The sequence below is a fragment of the Typopeltis vanoorti genome, chromosome 24, assembly GCF_054136105.1.
Source record: "Typopeltis vanoorti isolate ZY-2024b chromosome 24, IOZ_Tvanoo_1.0, whole genome shotgun sequence".
Lineage (NCBI taxonomy): Eukaryota > Metazoa > Arthropoda > Arachnida > Uropygi > Thelyphonidae > Typopeltis > Typopeltis vanoorti.
Window position 1 is genome coordinate 76,095,051 of NC_143572.1, and position 19,093 is coordinate 76,114,143.

The window sequence follows — 19,093 nt, forward strand, 5'->3', positions numbered from 1 at the left end:
TTAAGGAGAAAGAGATAGCCTATTGATGTTTCTTAAAGAGTTAAGAGGCTGTACTTGGCAGGAAAAATAGTTGTTTAGTATGGTTTGAGTTGGACAGAGCACTAACACAAAACAGTAAAGTTTTTTGAAGTTACTTCACGCACAAACACGCATAAAGTATTACACTTAAAGGATAAAGGATTAAACCAAGAATACAATTTCTTGGCATCTTTAATTTATAATATAACCAAGTGAAAAAAACTTTCAATATCTATCTCTAAATCCAGAGTATTTTAGTAATAAGGTGCGACACCTTTTGGCTACTTGTACATGGAAATCTAACTTCTGCATTACTTCAACCTTGGTATCACCTTCTGGGTCTGGATTCCACTGACAAGACTTCAATAAAGGTCAAAACCGTTCTGGGTAGTAACCTTCCTGCATAGTATTATACATATCCATAAGGATATGTGCTTTGCATTATGGGTATAATCATTTTCTCCAAATAGTGAGTGATGAAAACCCAGTACTACGAGATTGTCTGCACATAGTGTGATTACACTGCAACATTTTATAGATTTCTAAAGCTGTATTGTTTAAATAGCAGAATTTTAACACTGGAAGCCTCCATGCTTCTTTGATAGTTGAAGAAATATATTTTTTAACCTTTCATTGGCTGGACCAAAAAAATTGCACAGGTTTACTATATAATTGCTTTTCTTCAGCTTCTTAATGCCTGTCATATTTATTATATATCTGGTCCCATATCTCTTCAATTGAAAAGGGAAGATTATGGTTTTAAGTAAAATTTTTTTCGGCACCCTACCAGGTCATATCAAGCCACAGTACTAGTTAACGGAGACAAAACAGACAGTTTTCCCATCACCACAGGAGTCCTACAGGGAGATACTCTGGTCCCATATCTCTTCATCACGGTGATTGACTATATTTTTAAATTAATGCAAGTTAAATCTGGAGTACTTATCAAAGACCCATATATACAGATGCACCTTGAAGACCTGAGATGATATAGTCCTCATTGACTTCAACATTACAGATGCCCAAAACCACTTCAACAACAACAGAAATATTTGGACTAAAAATAAACTCCCAAAAACACAAAGATATTAAAACATCAAATAGATGGGCACATCTATATAAATCAAAATGATCACCCTGAAGAAGTAGAGGACTTTGTATACCTTGGATCACACATATCAGATTCCTTAACAGACATTAAAACAAGAAAACAGAAAGCACTGCAGTTCCACAGAAGTCTTAATAAAGTATGGAAGTCATGCCTCATCTCAAAGGAGACGAAGATTCGTCTTTACAAGTGCACCAGCCTGTCTATCTTTCTGTGTGGCTCCCAGACCTAGAACATCTCAACAAAAGCAGCGACCAATATTATAAATCACTTTGGAACTACTTGTCTAAGAAATATTCTGGATTACTCCTGGGAAGACCACATTCCCAACTCTACTATAGTAGATGAAACCCAGCAAGATCCTCTAGTCAGCACGGTTCAAAGAAACCAAATAAAATGGTTTGACCACCCTTTGATGCTATGGTCCTCTATACCTCTACAGATGAAAAAAGAAAAAGAGACAGAACCCAAACTCCATATTGGAAATACATTAGCAATATTCTCCCCGTTTCCCCCCAACTCTCTGCATCAGAGATCTGTCGATTAGCATATGACAGAGAAGCCTGGTTTTCCTTCACATCATAACAACCTCCAAGTCCTATCTTAGTGTACACAGACTACTTATTTGTTTTGATTGGTTCTCCTAATCATTAACCCTCAAAGTGCCTACTACACCAGCATAGATTAATACCTTATTTTCCTTCATAGTTGAGGGAAATGTGCAAGAACCAATGGACAATAGAAAGCAACCTTGCTCTTGATTCCTTGAATTTTGACTGAGTCTGATGAGAACCCATCAACTAGAAAGCAGGGTAGTTCAACAGTATAACTAGAATGGGAAAAATAAAATCCCAGGCCTCACAGTAAAGTTCCATCCCAGACCACCAAATCTTAAGGATTTTCTTGTCTTGCATTCTTTATAGGCTATGGTAACAGGTCTGTCAAGTCCATCTTGGATATGAACAGGAAAGCCATTAATGTTCCAAGAGTAAACAATGCCAGAAAAGAAAACAGATTTTTATAGTGTTTTTGAAAGAGTCAAGGATGTCTTGAGTGGTGGACATATCTTTATCATCCACACAGATTTGGGTGATAGTCCTTTCTTTGTGGAATTTGATGAACTGTATGCTGAAGCTGAGAAGCAAATCTGCTACGTGCTGGTATACTCTTATTTTAACATTTTCTTCTATTTTCTGCCTTTCCATTTCTATCTTTGTGTTGATGTTTCTAATGATGTTGCTGCATTCTATACTGTTGTGTTGGTTTAATATGAAACAGCTTCTCTCTTTATACAGGTCTTTCAACTTTTTTCTTTTGAGGAAAGCCTGTTCCCTTCGTAGAAAAAGCCATCAAAGGCTTAAAATGTGGAAAGGCAGCAGGAGTGGATGATATTCGACCAGAAATGCTCTAGTATGGTGGTATAAAAGTCTTACAGTGGCTGCACTGCATAGTTCAGAAAGCCTGGACAGAGGGACAAATTCCCGATGATTGGGGTAGAGCTCTCATAGTACCCATATATAAAAAGGGAAATAAAACCGAATGTGAGAATTACAGAGGTATTTCCCTACTAAGTGTTCCTGGCAAGATCTATGCAAGTATACTTGAGAAACGGTTGAGAAGAATTGTGGAAGAAAAGCTTGGTGAAGAACAAGCTGGATTCAGGCCAAATAGAGGCTGTCAGGATCAGATCTTCACTTTACGACAAATAGTCAAGAAAGCATGGGAATATAACAAAGATCTGTATTTAAGTTTTGTCGATTTGGAAAAGGCATATGACAAGGTGCCAAGAGAGAAGCTATTCAATACGCTACAGTTATATGGTGTCAGTGGGGCATTATATCAAGCAATACTTAGTCTTTATTTGAGTTGTAAGTCGGCAGTTAGAATTGAAGGATGTACAGGAAGATGGTTTAATGTTAAATCTGGTGTGAGACAAGGATGTACATTATCCCCTCTGTTATTCATTATCTATATGGATCACATTATGAAGGAAAGTGGTATTAAACATGATATCAAAATTGGAGATGGTAATGTCAGCTCTTTGCTTTATGCGGATGATGTTATACTTCTAAATAAATCCGCTACAAGTCTGCAAGATTCTCTGACTAAATTGAATAACTGTTGTAATAGATATGGTATGAAGGTCAGCAATAAAAAGACAAAGACAATGAAAATAGGCAGAATCATTGAAAATGTCAACTGTGTTGTGAATGGAGAACCTGTGGAACAAGTAAAACATTTCAGCTACTTAGGCACGATTTTTAGTGAAGATGCTAAATTGAATATAGAAATAGACAACAGAATCAACAAAGCTGGTAGGTGGGAAGTCAATTGAATAAATTCATATGGAATAAGAGAGAAATTAGTCGGAACACTAAATTAGCTGTATACAAGACAGTGTTCAAACCAGTTTTAACTTATGGATCTGAGAGCTGGGTCAGAAGTAAAACACTTGACCAAACACTAGAGACCGCAGATATGAGAGTCCTGAGAAAGATTAGAGGCGTGAACAGATGGCATCAATGGCAATATCAAATTAAAAACGAGGATATTAGGAAAGAACTTGACATTGTCAGCATCCAGGAATGCATTAGCAGAGTGAATCTCAGGTGGTATGGTCACTTAAATAGAATGGGAGAGAAAAGATTAGCAAAACAAGTGTTCTCTGCCAGGCTGGCAGGAAAACGACTCAGAGGAAGACCAAGATATAGGTGGATCGATACAGTACAAAGTGCTTTAGACGATAGAAATATAAGATCTGATAATGTTGGAGTCTTGACAAGTAACAGACTGATTTGGAGGAAAATTGTAGATAGGAAGTTAGTAATGATGTAATTTTTTCATGTAGTACTATCACATCCTGTACACCCCTTGAGGGTACATGGCAGGAAATTGATGATGATGATTATGATGCTGTTCTTTTCCCCATTCAATCATATTCTGCTTTACTGCTTGAATTTTAACCATGTATCCCAGTTCCAGGTAACATTATTCCAGTTTGAACAGAAGGTCTAGAGTTCAGTTGAAAAGATCAATGGGAAATTTGGTGGAAGTCTTCACAGTCCAGACTGATCTCTACTTGTTCCATTCAGCAGAATTTAATTATGATCTGGCATATTGATGTCAAGATGTTTTATCCGAATTATTCTATTTGTAAGGGAAGAAGAGATATAAATTTGATCGAGACAGGTACCAATACCTTGATTCATGTAAGCTTGGAGATCAGGGTTGCAAATATGCCATGTATCTTGTCTCATCAGCGAGTTACCCAGAAAAGATATCAATGTTGAAGTAATGCAGAAGTCATATTTCCCATAGACAAGTAGTGCAAAGGTGTAACAACTCATTAAAATTCTATGGATTAGAGCTAGTTGTTGGAAGTTTTTTTTTTCTCAGCTTGATATAAATTAATTTAAAGATCATCATCATCATCATTATCATGCGTATCAAGGATTTAGGCCTAGCATGGCCTGTTCCGGCATTAGAAGTCATCGTTGAATCGTTTAAGAGGACGTCCTGGTTTTCTTTTTCCTAATGGCTTGTACTTTAAGGCTTGTTTTGGTAATCTTTCTGTTTTCATTCTTTGAACGTGTTCCATCCATTTATGTTTATATTTTTTAATTTTTTCTATTACTGGTTCTTGGTTTAATACTTTCATAATTTCTTCATTTCTTTTGTGATCAAATAGGGTATACTTCGCAGTTTTTCTCATAAACTTCACTTCTGCTGTTGTTAATCTTTGTTTGTCTTTTTGTTTTATTGTCCAGATTTTGCTTCCATACATTAAGACTGGTAGGGCTAATGTATTGTATACTTTTAGTCTGGTTTGTTTTTGAACTAGGTTTGGTTTAAATATAGAGTTAATTACACCTGTTATTTTTAAATATTTTGCAATTTTTACGTTTATATCTTTTTCATATGTGATCGTGCATCCTAGGTAGTTAAATGAATTCACCTGTTCTAAGATCTTGTTATCTATTACTATTTTAGTTCTTGCTGGATCTTGTTCTTTAAAGGTCATAGTTTTTGATTTTTCTGTTGATATTATGATATCATAATCTTTGGATATCTCATTTAGATCTAAAATAGCTTTCTGTAGTTTATCTTCAGAATTTCTAATTATTATTTGGTCGTCGGCAAAGAGGAGCGTGTTTAAGTTTACTGTAGGAGAAAGTTTAATTCCTTGATGTAATTTTTATTCCATTTTATTATTATTTCATTGAAGTAGATATTAAAAAGAGTTGCTGAGAGGGGACATCCCTGTCAGACCCCTTGGTTTATCTCTCTCATATATGATAGTCGTGAAATCTTATTTCTATTTGATTATTTTCATATATACTTGTGATAGCTTTTAGGATATTATTTAGTATTTGTCTTTCTTTTAATATGTTAAATAATATGTTTCTTTTAGCTTTGTCAAATGCTTTTTCAAAGTCAATAAATGCAATATGTGTTTCTAAATTGTATTCTCTTCTTTTCTCTATTATTAATTTTAGGCAAAAGGCCAGGTCTATACATGATCGGCCTTTTCTAAATCCATTCTGTACTTCTAAAATAAAGTTTTTATAGTTTGCTATTTAAGATTCTGCTATATATTTTGTAACAGGAATTTAGTATACTGATACCTCTATAGTTTTTAGGGTCATCTCTATTACCTTTTTTAAAGATAGGAATCACAATTGCTTTTTTCCATTGGGAGGATACCAGTTGAATAAATTTTATTTAAAAATATTAAGTCTTTCTTTGAATCTAGTTCCTGCATATTTATATAGTTCTGAACCTAGTTTATCTTCTCCAGGTGATTTTCCGTTTCTTCTTTCTTTCAGGCTGATTTCTAATTTTTCTTTAGTGATTTCCTTTTCATTTTCCTTAATTGTTTGCCAGTTGTCTTTTTTAAAATATTTGTCTGTCCACAATTCTGTGTAGTAATTTAGAAATTCTTCTCATTTCAATTCAGTGTTTAATTTTATGTTTTTTTGGTATCTGCATTTAAGTGTTTCAAAATTTTATATACATTGGGTCTTATTTTATATAAATCATGTTCTAAATTAGAAACAAATTTGTTCCACGATTCTCTGTCTTTTTCTGACTTCTCTTTTAGCTATGGCTCTTATTCTTTTATATTCTATTTCATCTTCTAATCTTTTGCAGCTTAACCATTTGTGATAGGCTTCTTTTTTCTTTTTATTTCTTTCATTGCATCATCCCAGATCTTCAGTTTTTTCCTTTTATTGAATTTTTTGGTCTTTCCTAAGCTTTCATTTGCTGCTGAATTTAGTATTGTTTTTATATTAAGCCATTCTATTTCTATTTCTTCATTTTGTTTTATTTTATCTAGATATTGGTTAATTCTTTGTTCATATAGCCATTGCACATTTGTGTCATTCAATAGTCTAGTTTTATAAACAACTGTTTCAATTTTTCTTTCTGTTCTTGTTACTTGTAGCCATTTAGGTGGTAATGTTAATTTTATTTTAACAAGGAAGTGGTCACTGCTTATTTCATATCCTCTGTGAACTCTAACATCTAGTGAAAATTTTGATGTCTTTTCATTTAATATAAAGTAATCTAATATTGATTTCCATCCTCTTGCTGCCCAAGTATATTTATGTATGTCTTTATGTTTATAGAAGGAATTCATTATTTTTGGATATTATAAACTACACAGTCAATCAATTTTTTACCATTCCTGTTTAGAGTATGTTCTCCATGTATTCCTATTTTATTATTAATTTTCGTGTTTCCAATTCTTGCATTTAAGTCTCCTGCTAAAATTATGTAATAGTTTTTATTTATTTTATTATATATGTTTTGTAGCCGATTATAAAAATCAATATTATCCTATTCTCTTCCCTCTTCTGGGGCATATAAACCAATTATTGTTAAATAGCCGCTATCTATTTTTATTCCAGCTTCTATTATTCTTTCATTCCATAATTTATAATGTTTTAACTGTTTTGAAAGGGAGTTATGAATCCAAATCATGATTCCTGCTTGTGCTCTTTGGTCTCTGTCAACTCCACTGTATATCACATTAAAATTTTCAGTTCTCATGGTTCCTTTTAATTTCTTATTTGTTTCAGTGATTACTGCTATTTTAAAATTTCTTTCATTTAATAACTGGTCTAATTCTATTTCTTTATATGCTATTCCTCTTACATTCCAGTTTGCTATGTGTATTATATTTTGTCGTTTCCATTTTTGTTTTACCTTTTCCATTCCAGGATCGTTTTCTATAGATTCAATCCGATTATCTTTTTCTGTCAGCTTACTAGTAGAATTATGTTCTCCATGTCAGGGGACTAGCCTGACGATAGAATAGTTCAGTGGTAGGGCTGCTACCTTAAGGCTTCTGAACTAGCCTTCTTCCGAATTTAAACCGATAGGAGGAATAGGGTATATTGAAGGGGGAAAGAGTAGATTATAGAAGAATTATAGTAAGGTTTATAGAGAGGGCATAGTTGTAAGTCCAGAAATGAAAAGATCCCATGGCCCTCGAGTACTCTAATAGCATAGGGGTCATAAAATAAGAAGAGTTGATATTCGGACCACCCCACCATACACACACACACGCACATGGTGGGCTCCCCTATCTGCCACCCAGGGGACGCGCTCTCTGGGGGTTACAGGGTCCCACAAAAGAAATTTAAAGATGCCATGAAATTATATTCTTCTTCAATCTTTTATCAAAGTGTAAGCAATCAAAGTTTGCATGTAAGGTTTTTTCACGACCAAGTTACTTGTATATAGTCTAGTGACTTCACATTAATAATAAGGTGATATAGGTTGAGACTGGTCTGTGCAGTGGCCATTTCCATAATGCATAATATTATACTGATCCAAAAGAATGCATGCTTTGCATGATGGAATACTAAGGTAATTTATGTGAAGTCACTACCCTCTATATACAAGCAGCCTAGTTGTGAAGACATTTCATGCATAAACTTTGCTTGCTTACATTTGAATAAAGGATTAAGCAAGAATACTGCCATCTATTCAAACCTCTCATATCTATGGTCTCCAGTCTTTGATCAAGTGTTTTATTTTTGACCCAGCTCCATAAATTTAACTGACTATTTAGACTTACGTGCTGATTTGAACTCATTAAGTTGGAAGTTTTTTCACTTTAGACTATAAATTATATATTTAGTTTAATCCTTTATCCAAGTGTAAGCAAACAAAGTTTGCGCCTGAAGTATCTTCAGGACTGGGGCAACTTGTGGTAAAGGTGGTATAAGTTCTCATCACTTGCCTTAGTATCTCCCATAATGCAAAGCACATCTCCTTGTGGACATGTATAATACTATGCATTAAGGCAGTGTTTCCCAACTTTTTTGATGTCGTGGACCCCCTGTAGCGAATGTTAATTCACCGCCGCGGCCCTCATAAAATCCAAAATGGAAATTCTTTATATTTTATATATCATAAAGATGAAGTAATAAATTACAATTTTACAATGACACTAAATGTGTCATCTATGACAATGCAAAACTGTTATAAATGGAGATATTCGGAAGAATATGAGCATATCAATTAGGCCAGGTGTGAACAACAGGTGTGAGCAACATAATAAGATAAATTTTAATGAAAATAAACTATCCTGCGTACCCCTTTGAATTACTCGTGGACCACAGTTTGGGAAACACTGCATTAAGGGAAGGGCCACTACCCAGAACCTGGTGATGAGACTTCAATAAAGGTCGAAACCAGTCTGGGTAGTGGCCCTTCCCTTAATGCATAGCGTTATACATGTTCGCAAGGAGATGTGCTTTGCATTATGGGAGATACTAAGGCATGTGATGAGAACTTATACCACCTTTACCACGAGTTGCCCAAGTCCTGAAGATACTTCAGGCGCAAACTTTGTTTGCTTACACTTGGATAAAGGATTAAACTAAATATATAATGAACTCATTAAGGTTTAATGGGATAAATACAGCACATAAACAATTAAACAAGTTTAATCAATCCTATATTTCATTTCAGTCACTGAGACATTGTCAGGGAAACAATATTAAAATTGCAAAAACATATACAAAACAATAAGTGGAAATGATCAGGCTGAAAGCCTACAGTCCTAGGAAGAGCATCCTCTCCCCTCTAGTCAAGAATTGTATGGAGCAGTTTGAAAAACATGCTCTTGATACTACTATTTTCAAACCTTCTGTCTGGCCACATGGCTCAGACACATTAGATTCCTTCCTCCTCAATTTCAACAGATAGCACCCTAGAATCTAGTTCACTATAGAAAAATAAAATAACAATTGCCAGCCTTTTCTAGAAACTCTAACCAGATATCTTCCCCAGGGCCGGCAGAAGCGGACATCAGAGCATGCGGTGCATGCGGGCAGCGCTACGAAGGGGCACAGTTCATAAGTTAATTTTTAAGAAATTAACTCTTTAATTAAATTTTTAATTTTTATCATAAAAACAAAAAATTCTTAGAATGATCAATATTAAAATAAATAAGGCCGGATACACCAAATAAAAATTTTAAAAAATTGTATATTGCCACCCCTTTGATCAGCCAGCTGTTTACAATTTTGCAGTGAGAGCAGACGCTTGCCTGCAGAATGTTGTGTCTACTGCAGTCTATCTAAAGTGAAACGGTGAACATGCACAGAAACGAATTTTCGTACAAAACATTTGTTGCTAGGTAAACCAGTCATATGGTACGCATCTCAGTAGGCTACTGACAGTAGCGCAGTGCGGACTATTATTTCATCTCTGTGTCGTGTTGTGTAATAATTTCTTGTGGGTATAAAATAGAAATGGAATCAAAAATTAAAAAAAAGTTACCCAGTGCACAAAATCGTAAGCGGCATGCTATCACACAGATAGGTTTAATATCTGCGAAAGAAGCAGATATTAAGAAACAAACTGGGGCTCTTAATAAATTTGTTAAAATATTAATATATTCTGATGCAGATTGTAACCAACTCGATACATCAGAAATCAGACAAACCACGCACATCATCCAGTTTTCATGAAAGTACTATTGCAGCTATTGAACAAGATAACAAGATACATGGTTTGAGTGAAAAACAGTTAGAAGGTTTAGTTGTAGTTGACCACGAAACTAACACATTGTTAGTCTCTGTAAATTTAGAAGATCCAGGTGAATGGGGAAATATTAATGAAAAATTATGAGTTGTTTTAATTGAAATGGTGCCTGTTCAAAAGAAAAATATAATATATCCTAGAGATACATATGGTCATACATTTGGCAACACGTATTATAATAGAGCAATGGAAAACGAGCAGCTTGTGCCAAGAACATGGCTCATATATTCCGAAACTTTAAATTCTGTTTTTTGCTTTTGTTGCAAACTTTTTGCACCTACTGAATCAAGTAGTCTTGTAGAAGATTATCACGATTGGAGAAATGTAAGTATAACTTTGCATAGACATGAGACTAGTTTAACTCACATGAAAAATTTCTTAAAATGGATGGAACTTGATAAAAATTTAAAAAACAAAACTACTATTGATTGCCAGACTCAAAGCATGTATGAAATAGAAAAGAAACATTAGACGAGTGTTTTAGAATGCTTGATTGAAATTATAAAATTCTTTGGTAGCCAAAATTTAGCTTTTTGCGGATCACCTGATAAATTATATGAAAGGAATAATGGCAATTTTTTAAAATTAGTCGAACTGTTTGCAAAGCTTGATCCCGTTATGGAAAATCGTGTTGAAAGGGCCCTACAACGAAACAATACAGTACACTATTTGAGTAAAGACAATCAAAATGAAATATTGGAAACTTTTAACACAATCAGGGATACAACTTTAGTATCAATTCGAAAATCTAAATATTATTCCATAATTTTACGCTGCACACCTGATGCAAGTAAAACAGAACAAATGACCATTATTATTCGATTTGTTTCCTGTGACAATGGAATTGTCAAGATCAGGGAAAACTTTTCAGGTTTTGCAGATATATCAGATTCCACAAAATGTGGTTTATGTGCAACAATAATGGAACAACTGGAAAAATGGAACATTCCCATTGAAGGCATGTGAGGTCAAGGGTATGACAATGGGGCGAATATGAAAGGGAAAAAATATGGGCTCCAAAATTTGCTTTTGAACAAAAATCCTTGAGCTTTTTATGTGCCATGTACTGCACATACTCTAAATTTAATCATTAACGATGCAGCCAAAGTGAATGCAGATACAATTAGTTTCTTTGCAATTATTCAAGAAATATACAATTTCTTTTCATTCTCTTACAAACATTGGGCAATCCTTTTAAAGTTCGTAAAAAAATTTAACATTGAAACAGCCATCAGAAACGGGATGGGAAAGTAAAATTAATGCAACCCGCCTTCTACGATATCAGTTAGGAGAAATTTACGATGCAGTTTTTGAAATTTTAAATAATGAAAATTTTAATAAACTCAGCATGAAGCACAAACATTATGTGCTAAAATAAAGGACTACAAATTTATTTCCTCTCTTATAACTTGGCATGATTTAACAGAATAAACCCTGTGAGTAAAATGCTTCAAGACAAAAATATGAACATTACACTTACTTTAGAATCTATCAAAAACTTAAAAATATTCTTACAAGAGTATCGATCAGATACAAATTTTAAAGAAGTTCTAAAAATGGCAAACGAACTGAGTGAAGAGGTGGAAGGAGAACAAGAATTTAAAACTGGTACGGTAGTTCGACGACGAAAGAAGACACGACAATTTGACTACGAGCATCATTACGAAACACCACAATCACCAGAAGATAAATTAGAGTAAATGTGTTTTATACACTTCTAGACATTGCAATGTGTTCATTAATAGAACGTTTTGAACAACTAAAAACATATTATGATAATTTCAATTTCTTGTATAGATTACTACAAATTAACAACGAAGAATTACGAAAAAATTGTGACAATTTAGAGGTTCTCTTGAAGGACTGTGACAATAATAAATGCAATAGAACTATATGACGAGTTATGTGCTTTCCGGGATATTTTTCGGAAGGATAATTTAAATATTCAAAACTCTTTCGATATTCTTAATTTTATTGTGTCCAATAATTTATCTTTCCCTAACTTTTCAATTGCTTTAAGAATACTATTAACCTTACCTTTTAGTGTAGCGAGCAGAGAACGTTCATTTTCCAAGTTGAAATTGATTAAAACCTACTTAAGAACAAGTAGGTCACAAAATAGGCTTGTTAGTTTGGCGTTAATAACTATTGACAATGATATATGTGCGGAACTAGATGTTAAAACCATTATTTCTAATTTTGTGAATATGAAATCAAAAACCCTAAAATTTTAATAAAAAAAATTCAAGTATATTTATGTAATTTAATTTATCTTCTGTTATATTCTGTGAAGAATTTATTTTTCGAATAATTATATTAAATGTTCTAATTATTTCTCAATTCTTTTCTTATTTTCTCATCTATCTTGAGTTTCTTTTATTTTCCTAAAAGATAGTTCCACTTATAAAAATTATTAAAAACTTTTACAAGTTACTAAGAATTTAGCAACTTGTAAAATGCAAAAAATTTTTAAACTTTAGTTCAATAATTTATTTAGTTTAAATAAATTTTAACTTTAATTAAAATTCATTTTAATTTTGTTAGCGATTCGGGTCGGTGAGAAGGCTATAATCCCTGTATCATTATATTCAACGATTAAAGTGAAGTGGCTTTATCAAAATTTGCTTTAAATTTTGAGAATTTTTTGAATATTCATTTTTTAACAATTATCCTGCCTAGTCAACATCCCCGGTTCGTTACATTTAGCGATCCAACATGTGGCTGTTCTGTCAAAATTTATTTAAGAAATTTCAAATAATTAAAATTTTCATTATTGTAAAAGAATCACACATGCCTTGATAGTTACAGGGGCGCTTAGATAGAAACTGCATGCGGGTGGCAAAGACGAGCCTAGCGCTAGTCTAGCAAAGTCTAGTGCCAGCACTGATCTTCCCAATGATGCCCTTTCTTTCTCAGTAAACCCAACTCCACAGGTAGATACATACACAAACTTTCCCAACATCTCCCCATCAACAATATTGTGTTATCAAAACCTTTGTTAATATAGCCTGCAATCTCTGTTCTACCAAAGCTGAACTTTCCTTTATTTGTTAGATCTTCTTGTCTAATGGTTACAATGCAAAAAAAAAAAAAAATCAGAAATTAATTCCACTGAACATGCTGACTATGCTAATACTCCCATTGTTCCTTATATCTGTGGCACCTAGGGGGAAAAAAAAGAACCAGCATCCTAAAAAAGTACAATCTCTGCAATGCATTCAAACTTCATCTCATATTAGCTGCCCTCAACTCTCAATGATCCTCTACCTCCTTTATCTCTGTGTTCCAGGTGTTCACAAAGTTCCTTGTTCTTGCAACTAATCATATTATGGTCACATCGAGAAATCTGCAAACAAACACATCTGCAGCCATACGTATGAGCAGTCAGGTCTGGCTGATCACGCCTTGCACAGAATCAAAAGGAAGAAAACTACTATGCTTCACCACAACAAATACAAATGTGAAAGACTTCATCTTCTTTTTTTTTTTTTTTCAGAATCAGCAGAAGATTAAAAAAAACCCGACCTAATCTTAATAATAATAATAAAAAAAAAATAGTTGTATTAAATTCCCCAAGATTCGGGAAACTAATTCTTAGGCCTCTTATCCAACAGCACTTATAAAGGGTACCACACTCATAGGAGTTTAAGATTTCAGTCTAAAAAAAAAAAAAATTTTGTAATTTTAATATTCTTTCCCTGAACTGATGATTTCTCCATGACTAAGACAAAATGTAAGATTGATTAAATGTGTGTTTAATTATTGGTATGTGCTGTATTTATTCCATTAAATCTTATGACTGGTTAAAATCCATTAAATCTTATGACTGAAAGCAAGATGAGATGGGCAGATCACACAGCCAGACTCAGGGATAATAGATGGACATATAGAATACTTAACTAGCAACCAAGAATAAAGAGAAAACCAGGTAGACCACCTACAAAATGGGAAGATCCACTAGTGAAATCTATGGGTATAACATGAAAGAGAGAGGCTCAAGATCGAGATCGTTGGAGGCATCATCAATTCAAACAGAAAGGCAGATCATTAATTCTATGATCTGCACTCATGGAGAAATCCTGAGTGAAACACAGATCCATCAAAGTAATACAGCTAGTTCAGTGTTTTGACTAATTTCTCTCTTATTCCAGATAAATTTATTTAGCTGGCTTCCTACCTTTCATCTTTGTTAATTCTGTTGTCTATTTCCATATTTAATTTGCCACTTCACTAAAATTGTGTCTAAATACTGAAAAAAATGTTTTCAGTATTTCTGCCTATTTTCATTGTCTTAGTCTTTTTATTGCTGATTTTCATACCAAATTTATGACAGCAGTTATTGTATTTAGTCAGGGAATCCTGCAGACTTGTGCTGAAAAGGTGTATATATCTCTATTGTTATTCATCATCTGTATAGATTGCATTATGTGGTATTAAACATTATATCAAAATTGAAGATAATAATCTCAGCTGTTTCCTGTATACAGGTGATGTTATACTTTTATCACCTGCATACAGGAAACAGCTGAGATTATTATCTTCAATTTTGATATAATTTTTAAATACCACATAATGCAATCCATACAGATGATGAATAACAGCAGAGATATATACACCTTTCTCTCACACCTAATTTAACATCAACCAATCTTTAACTCTTAATCCCTTAACTCCTTCTGCTCATTTCAATTCAAATATATACTAAGTACTGGTTGATATATCTCATTTACACCATATATGCCTTTATATGTCTCAAAAAGGCATATATGTCACATGCCTTTTTGAGATCTATAAAACAAATGCATCTCCTTGTTATATTTCACAACTATTTGTCTCAACTATTTCGGAACTAAACACAAATATGACCCTGAACAGCTTGTTCTACTTCAAGTATTGATATGTATTCCTGACTGCATTCCTGTTGAGGTTTTCTATAACCTTATCACTGAGTTACTGCTTGTTTCATTTAGCAAGCTATCAAAGTAATTACTGCAGACATTGAGAATATCTTCAGTTTTCATGTCACCCTTCTTACGCACACGCACATAATAAATACCAAGAAGGCTGCAAAATATTATGAAGGTTATTGAATGGAGAATTGAATTAAATCTTCAAAATGGAGAGAAAAAAAAGGTATTAGATGATAAAGGTGACATGAAAACTGAAAATAAAGAATATTTAAGAGGGATGCAATTAGTAGTGCATAAATACAAAGTAAAAAAGCCATCCCAAAAATCTGAAATGTGGAAAGGGCAGCTGGAATAGATGATAATCAAACAGGAAATGCTCAAATATGGAGGTATAAAAAGATTTAAAGTGGATGCACTGCATAATGCAAGGAGGCCTAGTTAGAACATCAAATTCCAGATGATTGGAGCACAGCTTTCATAGTATCTATTATAAAAAATGCAACTAAAATAATGTAAGAATTCCTAAGAAATTTACCTAGTGATGTTCCAGGTAAGATTTATGCAAGTGTACTTGAAAAAAAGGCTAAGGAAAATTGTGGAAGAAACTTGGAGTAGAGCAAGCTGGGTTCAAGTGAAACAGAAACCATCAGGATCAGATTTTCACTTTAGAAAAAAAAGAACTGAGAAATCATGGGAATACTACAAGGATATCTATTTTAGTTTTGCTGATCTGGAAAAGGGACATATGTAAAGAAAAATGTGGCATAATAGGACATAATATATATTGAGAAATACATAGTCTATATTTAGGCTGTAAATCATCAGTTATGAAGGAGGTGTAGGAAGAAGGTTTGATGCTAAATCAGGTGTGAAACAAGGATGCATATTATTTCCACTGTTATTCTTCATCACAATATGAAGGAAAGTGACATGAAACCTGATATCACAACTAAGAGAAGCAGTGCAGGCAAAAACCAGCCTGAAGAAAATAGAGAAAGACAAATTTTAAAGAGTCAATTCCATCTGCTTTACAGTCAAAATGGAGAAAAACATACTAGTAGAAAAAAAAAAATTGTGCAGAATTTTTATAAAGATCTCTATGCAACTAAGTGCCGAGTTTCAGAACCTATCATTCCAAAACCAAACAATATACCAGATGTACTGCCAGAAGAAATAGAACATGCACTTAAGAAAATGAGTAAAGGTAAAGCCTCAGAACTTGATCATGTTAAGGCTGAAAAAATCCAACAAAGTGGACCGATTATTTTGAAAGCCTTGGCTGCTAGATTCATGTGATACTTCAAAGAAAGAAAGATTCCAGAGGAATTGAAGACCTCAAAAACCACACTTCTATTCAAAAAAGGGAACAAGAAGACAAACACTATTGTCTAATCTGTCTACACATATATAAAATCATGAACAGAGTAATACTGAACAGAATCCAAAACACACTCGAAGACAACTCCAGTAGAGAGCAGGCAGGATTCAGAAGAGGCTTTTCCACAATAGATCATACCCAGATCATTTCACAACTAACAGAAAAATGCAGAGAATACCGAATTTCTCTAAGTTTCCTCTTTATTGATTTTAAAAAAGCATTTGATACCATAGAACACAATGCAGTCATCAGTGCCTTACTCGAAATAAATGTGGACCCTACCTTACGTCCACATGATAAAAGAAATTAACAAAAATCAGACCACACAAATAACCCTATTTGATCAACCTATAAATATAGATATAAAGAGAGGGGTCTGCCAAGGTGATGTGATCTCCCGAAATCTATTTACCAGCACTTTCGAATATATTCTGAAAAAAAAATAGACCTAAATGGAGGAATAAGCATAGATGGTGAAAAACTACAAAGCCTTATGTTTGCCAATGATCTAGTACTGATATCCCACAACCCAAAAGAACCAGAAGAAATGGGTGAAAAAATATACACAACCAGCAGTAAGATAGGCTTAGAAATGAATCAAAAACATCTATACAAGTGACAGTCACCTATGTATTAATAACATCCCTATAGAACAAGTTGACTCCTACAATTACTTAGGACAAACAATAAAAATGAATAACGATTTATCTGAAGAACTAGCAAAAAGAAAGCTGCATGGCTATCATTCAACAGACTAAAAGAAACACTTACTGATCCAAATCTTGACATCTCTGCGAAGGCAAAACTATTTAATAGTGACAATCTTCCATCACTCACATATGGATCAGAAACATGGAACATGACAAGAAAAGAAAAAGAGGCTCTCAGAATAACTCAGCATGTAATAGAATGCAGGATTTGTAACATCAGCAAAATGGAACATGTTAGAAACACGGAACTAAGAAAGAGATCAGGCATAAAAGATGTAACTGCAGTATATGAAAGCAAGATGAGATGGGCAGGTCACATAGCCAGGGATAACAGATGGACATATAGAATACTCAACTGGCAACCAAGAATAAAGAGAAAGCCAGGAAGACCACCTACAAGATGGGAAGATCCACTAGTGAAATCTATGGGTATAACATGGAAAAGAGAGAGGCTTAAGATCGAGATCGTTGGAAGCATCTTTGTGACCTGCACTCAGAGAAATCCTGAGTGAAACACAGGTCCATCAAGGTACTCTTAGCTCATTATGAGAAGGATGGTAAGGGTAGTAAGTTTGAAACTGATCTGTGCATGAATGTTGACTGGCAGCTGAGGACTAAGTATGTTTTTACATGCTTACACAGAACTGGAGGAATGATGGAGACAAACACAATGAAGCAGCACCCATGAGAATACCTGCAGAAAAAAAAGGAAATAATGTCAAAAAAGTAACTGAAGTTAGCCTGCAAGGGAGGAATCATTTATCATAGGGACTGTCTTCTTCTGAAGATCAATAATTCAGGAAGGTCTTTGATGTATTCTTTCAAATGTGAGAAGAGTATTCTAAGATTCAGTGAGTTTGAAATTAATATAGTGTTAGCAGATAAACATGTGAAATAGGGTGCTGAACAGAAGAAAATACCAAGTTGTTTTGGAAGGATCAAAAGCTATGAGTGCGAAGTGTTTGTGCCAGGAATGGCTAGAGGTGCAAGTGCCAGAGAAGAACAACCTAATTTTGACTACAGACTTGAGTATTATCAAAAGTAAGGGAAGCACTTTCTCTTATAAACAGAATGCATCTTGATAGCATTGAAGGTCACCAGATTGTCCTCACCCTCTCCCCACTAAAGAACAATAAAGAGATTAATGTTAAGGAATCGGCTGTAAAAGATCTTGAAGCTTATAATGATCGTGCGATCATTATAATAAAGAAAAGGAGAGAGAATGTCATTATATGTCTGTTCAAATTTTAACTACCATAACCTGTAAATGTACATCAGCTTTAGTTTTTGCAAGGGTGTGCTGCAACCTTCTCAACTTTTTCATGCATTTATATGCCATAGAAGGTGAGATATGTAGTTTTAAATTACCACTCAAAGGGTTAAGAGTGTGGGAGAAAGTACAAAGCTGTAAGTTACTCTGGCTTGGGAGAAGAGGCAGGGAGAGATCTAAAGAGAGAGTGCCATCCACCATATAGCAAACAAACAAAGAGGAAACCTGGCAACCCTGCAAAGCAGATGGGAAACAATAAGAAGACTGCTTGGTAAGTAGGCCTCTATGCCAGACAGTGAAAGATACTTACACCATAATGATAAAAGTTGTATACGCATAACACAAGGATATACTAATTAAGACAAAACTTCCTTTGCCAAATATTTCAATCTGAGACTTAACACAGATCATCTTCAATGGCAGGCTAGTATGATCATCCTACTTTTGAATGTTAGCAATGAATTTTTTTTAAAAAAACAAAAAAAACAGTGAAAGGTGGCAAGATGTAGTAAATTGACAAATAGATGACAAAAAATCCATTGATGGCTGATAAGATGTTCCCATATTTTGGGCAAAGTGAGGCAGTCATAATTTAAATTAGGACACTGCAGTGGGGCTTTTGGCACTCTGAATTTT

The 19,093-nt window shown here is 34.0% G+C and overlaps 1 protein-coding gene across 1 annotated transcript in view; it reads right to left on the minus strand.

Moving 5' to 3' along the window:
* Atg16 (Autophagy-related 16) overlaps nt 1-19,093 on the minus strand; it is a 307,774-nt gene that overhangs the window by 97,277 nt on the left and 191,404 nt on the right. The window lies entirely within an intron of this gene.